This window comes from Lolium rigidum, chromosome 7 (assembly GCF_022539505.1).
Source record: "Lolium rigidum isolate FL_2022 chromosome 7, APGP_CSIRO_Lrig_0.1, whole genome shotgun sequence".
NCBI lineage: Eukaryota > Viridiplantae > Streptophyta > Magnoliopsida > Poales > Poaceae > Lolium > Lolium rigidum.
In genome coordinates this window covers 236,602,107-236,608,106 of record NC_061514.1, presented here as the reverse complement: position 1 = coordinate 236,608,106, position 6,000 = coordinate 236,602,107, and positions in this window count along the sequence as shown.

Sequence of the window (6,000 nt, the reverse complement as noted above, 5' to 3'; positions counted from 1 at the left end):
GCGAAGCTAGAATATCCCATCATTGGGTTCACCACACTGTAAAACAACTATATATGCGTTCAAACTTAGTCATTTGCAGCAAATTATTTGCAAATATAAAGGGGTTAGCACAATTTCATTGGGTGTCTATGTGTTGGCTCCGCCATTGGTTGGATTGCTAGGCGGGTGGCCTTGATACGTCTCCGACGTATCGATAATTTCTTATGTTCTATGCCATATTATTGATGATACATACATGTTTTATGCACATTTTATGTCATATTCGTGCATTTTCTGGAACTAACCTATTAACAAGATGCCGAAGTGCCAGTTCCTGTTTTCTGCTGTTTTTGGTTTCAGAAATCCTAGTAACGAAATATTCTCGGAATTGGACGAAACGAAGACCCAGGTTCCTATTTTCACCGGAAGCATCCATAACACCCGAGAGCCGCCGGAGGGGGCCTCGTGGGCCCGGATGATAGGGTGGCGCGGCCTGGGCCCTGGCCGCGCCAGCCTATGGTGTGGCCACCCCTTCGACCCTCCTGCGCCGCCTCTTCGCCTATATAAAGCCTCCGTCGTGAAAACCCTGACGCGAAGAACCACGATACGGAAAACCTTCCAGAGCCGCCGCCATCGCGAAGCCAAGATCTGGGGGACATGAGTCTGCGTTCCGGCACCCTGCCGGAGCGGGGAAGTGCCCCGGAAGGCTTCTCCATCGACACCGCTGCCATCTCCACCGCCATCTTCATCACCGCTGTCTGCTCCCATGAGGAGGGAGTAGTTCTCCATCGAGGCTCGGGGCTGTACCGGTAGCTATGTGGTTCATCTCTCTCCTATGTGCTTCAATACAATAATCTCATGAGCTGCCTTACATGATTGAGATTCATATGATGATGCTTGTAATCTAGATGTCATTATGCTAGTCAAGTGAGTTTTACTTATGTGATCTCCGGAGACTCCTTGTCCCACGTGTGTAAAGGTGACGAGTGTGTGCACCGTGTGGGTCTCTTAGGCTATATTTCACAGAATACTTATTCACTCTGTTGAATGGCATAGTGAGGTGCTTATTTATATCTCTTTATGATTGCAATGTGTTTGTATCACAATTTATCTATGTGCTACTCTAGCAATGTTATTAAAGTAGTTTTATTCCTCCTGCACGTGTGCAAAGGTGACGAGTGTGTGCACCGTGTTAGTACTTGGTTTATGCTATGATCATGATCTCTTGTAGATTGCGAAGTTAACTATTGCTATGATAATATTGATGTGATCTATTCCTCCTACATATGCATGAAGGTGACGAGTGTGCATGCTATGCTAGTACTTGGTTTAGTCTTTTGATCTATCTTACACTAAAGGTTACTAAAATATGAGCATTATTGTGGAGCTTGTTAACTCCGGCATTGAGGGTTCGTGTAATCCTACGCAATGTGTTCATCATCCAACAAAAGTGTAGAGTATGCATTTATCTATTCTGTTATGTGATCAATGTTGAGAGTGTCCACTAGTGAAAGTGTAATCCCTAGGCCTTGTTCCTAGATACTGCTATCGCTGTTTGTTTACTGTTTTACTGCGTTACTACTGCTGCGTTATTACTGCTTCGTTACTACTGCTTGTTTACTGTCCTGGGCAAAGCACTTTTCTGGTGCCGTTGCCACTACTTATTCATACCACCTGTATTTCACTATCTCTTCGCCGAACTAGTGCACCTATTGGGTGTGTTGGGGACACAAGAGACTTCTTGCTTTGTGGTTGCAGGGTTGCATGAGAGGGATATCTTTGACCTCTTCCTCCCCGAGATCGATAAACCTTGGGTATCCACTTAAGGGAAACTTGTTGCTTGTTCTACAAACCTCTGCTCTTGGAGGCCCAACACTGTCTACAAGAATAGAAGCTCCCGTAGACATCAAGCACTTTTCCGGCGCCGTTGCGTGAGGAGGAAAGGTAAAAGGCTCTCATACTCCGGTCTCAGGTAAAGTACTTTTCTGTTACCGTTGTGTGAGTGCTCGAAGCTATTTCCTTTAGATCCTGCAATTGCATCTTTTTGTTTCTTGTTTACACTAGTTTGGCATAATGGACAACAATGAGCTTCTTATTCTATTTCCTGATTTAAAACATGGATTGTTTGATGCGAAAATTAAAAAACCTATGAAATCTTATTTGCATGCTTGGTAGTAATATTAGTATGAACGCTTTGAACACCATTGTTGATAATGATATAGAAAGTTCTAAGCTTGGGGAAGCTTGTTTTCATGATCTTTTTAGTCCCCCAAGCATTGAGGAGAAAATTTTCTTTGATGATACTTTGCCTCCTATTTATGATTATAATGATAGTGGTCTTTTGGTGCCACCTACTATGGAGAGTAAATTTTGTTGTGATTATACTATGCTTCCTACACTTGATGAGAATAATAATGATAGCTACTTTGTTGAATTTGCTCCCACTACAACTAATAAAATTGATTATGCTTATGTGGAGAGTAATAATTTTATGCATGAGACTCATGATAAGAATGCTTTATGTGATAGTTATATTGTTGAGTTTGCTCATGTTGCTACTGAAAGTTATTATGAGAGAGGAAAATATGGTTGTAGAAATTTTCATGTTACTAAAATGCCTCTCTATGTGCTGAAATTTTTGAAGCTACACTTGTTTTATCTTGCTATGCTTGTTACTTTGCTCTTCATGAACTTGTTTATTTACAAGATTCCTATGCATAGGAAGCATGTTAGACTTAAATGTGTTTTGAATTTGCCTCTTGATGCTCTCTTTTGCTTCCAATACTATTTCTTGCGAGTGCATCATTAAAACTGCTGAGCCCATCTTAATGGCTATAAAGAAAGAACTTCTTGGGAGATAACCCATGTGTTATTTTGCTACAGTACTTTGTTTTATATTTGTGTCTTGGAAGTTTTTTACTACTGTAGCAACCTCTCCTTATCTTAGTTTTGTGTTTTGTTGTGCCAAGTAAAGTCTTTGATAGTAAAGTAAGTACTAGATTTGGATTACTGCGCAGTTCCAGATTTCTTTGCTGTCACGAATCTGGGTCTATCTCCCTGTAGGTAGCTCAGAAAATTAAGCCAATTTACGAGCATGATCCCCAGATATGTACGCAACTTTCATTCAATTTGAGCATTTTCGTTTGAGCAAGTCTGGTGGCCTAATAAAATCCATCTTTACGGACTGTTCTGTTTTGACAGATTCTGTCTTTTATTTCGCATTGCCTCTTTTGCTATGTTGGATGAATTTCTTTGATCCATTAATGTCCAGTAGCTTTATGCAATGTCCAGAAGTGTTAAGAATGATTGTGTCACCTCTGAACATGTGAATTTTTATTATGCGCTAACTCTCTAATGAGTTGTTTCGAGTTTGGTGTGGAGGAAGTTTTCAAGGATCAAGAGAGGAGTATGATGCAATATGATCAAGGAGAGTGAAAGCTCTAAGCTTGGGGATGCCCCGGTGGTTCACCCCTGCATATTCTAAGAAGACTCAAGCGTCTAAGCTTGGGGATGCCCAAGGCATCCCCTTCTTCATCGACAACATTATCAGGTTCCTCCCCTGAAACTATATTTTTATTCCGTCACATCTTATGTACTTTACTTGGAGCGTCTGTGTGCTTTTATTTTTGTTTTTGTTTGAATAAATGCTTGTGTGGGAGAGAGACACGCTCCGCTGGTTCATATGAACACATGTGTTCTTAGCTTTTAATTTTCATGGTGAAGTTTCTTCTTCGGTAATTTGTTATATGGTTGGAATTGGAAAATGATACATGTAGTAAATTGCTATAATGTCTTGGATAATGTGATACTTGGCAATTGTTGTGCTCATGTTTAAGCTCTTGCATCATATACTTTGCACCCATTAATGAAGAAATACTTAGAGCTTGCTAATTTGGATTGCATATTTGGTTTCTCTAGAGTCTAGATAATATCTAGTATTGAGTTTTGAACAACAAGGAAGACGGTATGGAGTCTTATAATGTTTACAATATGTCTTTTATGTGAGTTTTGCTGTACCGTTCATCCTTGTGTTTGTTTCAAATAACCTTGCTAGCCTAAACCTTGTATCGAGAGGGAATACTTCTCATGCATCCAAAATCCTTGAGCCAACCACTATGCCATTTGTGTCCACCATACCTACCTACTACATGGTATTTATCCAGCCATTCCAAAGTAAATTGCTTGAGTGCTACCTTTAAAATTCCATCATTCACCTTTGCAATATATAGCTCATGGGACAAATAGCTTAAAAACTATTGTGGTATTGAATATGTACTTATGCACTTTATCTCTTATTAAGTTGCTTGTTGTGCGATAACCATGCTTCAGGGACGCCATCAACTATTCTTTGTTGAATATCATGTGAGTTGCTATGCATGTCCGTCTTGTCCGAAGCAAGAGAGATCTACCACCTTCATGGTTGGAGCATGCATATTGTTAGAGAAGAACTTTGGGCCGCTAACTAAAGCCATGATTCATGGTGGAAGTTTCAGTTTTGGACATATATCCTCAATCTCATATGAGAATAATAATTGTTGCCACATGCTTATGCATTAAAGAGGAGTCCATTATCTGTTGTCCATGTTGTCCCGGTATGGATGTCTAAGTTGAGAATAATCAAAAGCGAGAAATCCAAAATGCGAGCTTTCTCCTTAGACCTTTGTACAGGCGGCATGGAGGTACCCCATTGTGACACTTGGTTAAAACATGTGCATTGCAAAGATCCGGTAGTCCAAGCTAATTAGGACAAGGTGCGGGCACTATTAGTATACTATGCATGAGGCTTGCAACTTGTAAGATATAATTTACATAACTCATATGCTTTATTACTACCGTTGACAAAATTGTTTCATGTTTTCAAAATAAAAGCTCTAGCACAAATATAGCAATCGATGCTTTCCTCTTTGAAGGACCATTCTCTTTACTTTTATGTTGAGTCAGTTCACCTATTTCTCTCCACCTCAAGAAGCAAACACTTGTGTGAACTGTGCATTGATTCCTACATATTTGCATATTGTACTTGTTATATTACTCTATGTTGACTATTATCCATGAGATATACATGTTACAAGTTGAAAGCAACCGCTGAAACTTAATCTTCCTTTGTGTTGCTTCAATACCTTTACTTTGATTTATTGCTTTATGAGTTAACTCTTATGCAAGACTTATTAATACTTGTCTTGAAGTACTATTCATGAAAAGTCTTTGCTTTATGATTCACTTGTTTACTCATGACATTACCATTGTTTTGATCGCTGCATCCACTACATATGTTTACAAATAGTATGATCAAGGTTATGATGGCATATCACTTCAGAAATTATCTTTGTTATCGTTTTACACCGCTCGGGACGAGCGAGAACTAAGCTTGGGGATGCTTGATACGTCTCCGACGTATCGATAATTTCTTATGTTCTATGCCATATTATTGATGATACCTACATGTTTTATGCACACTTTATGTCATATTCGTGCATTTTCTGGAACTAACCTATTAACAAGATGCCGAAGTGCCAGTTCTGTTTTCTGCTGTTTTTGGTTTCAGAAATCCTAGTAACGAAATATTCTCGAAATTGGACGAAACGAAGACCCAGGTTCCTATTTTCACCGGAAGCATCCAGAACACCCGAGAGCCGCCAGAGGGGGGCCCTGTGGGCCCCAGATGATAGGGTGGCGCGACCTGGGCCCTGGCCGCGCCGCCCTATGGTGTGGCCACCCCTTCGACCCTCCCTGCGCCGCCTCTTCGCCTATATAAAGCCTCCGTCGCGAAAACCCTGACGCGAAGAACCACGATACGGAAAACCTTCCAGAGCCGCCGCCATCGCGAAGCCAAGATCCGGGGGACAGGAGTCTCTGTTCCGGCACCCTGCCGGAGCGGGGAAGTGCCCCCGGAAGGCTTCTCCATCGACACCGCTGCCATCTCCACCGCCATCTTCATCACCGCTGCTTGCTCCCATGAGGAGGAGTAGTTCTCCATCGAGGCTCGGGGCTGTACCGGTAGCTATGTGGTTCATCTCTCTC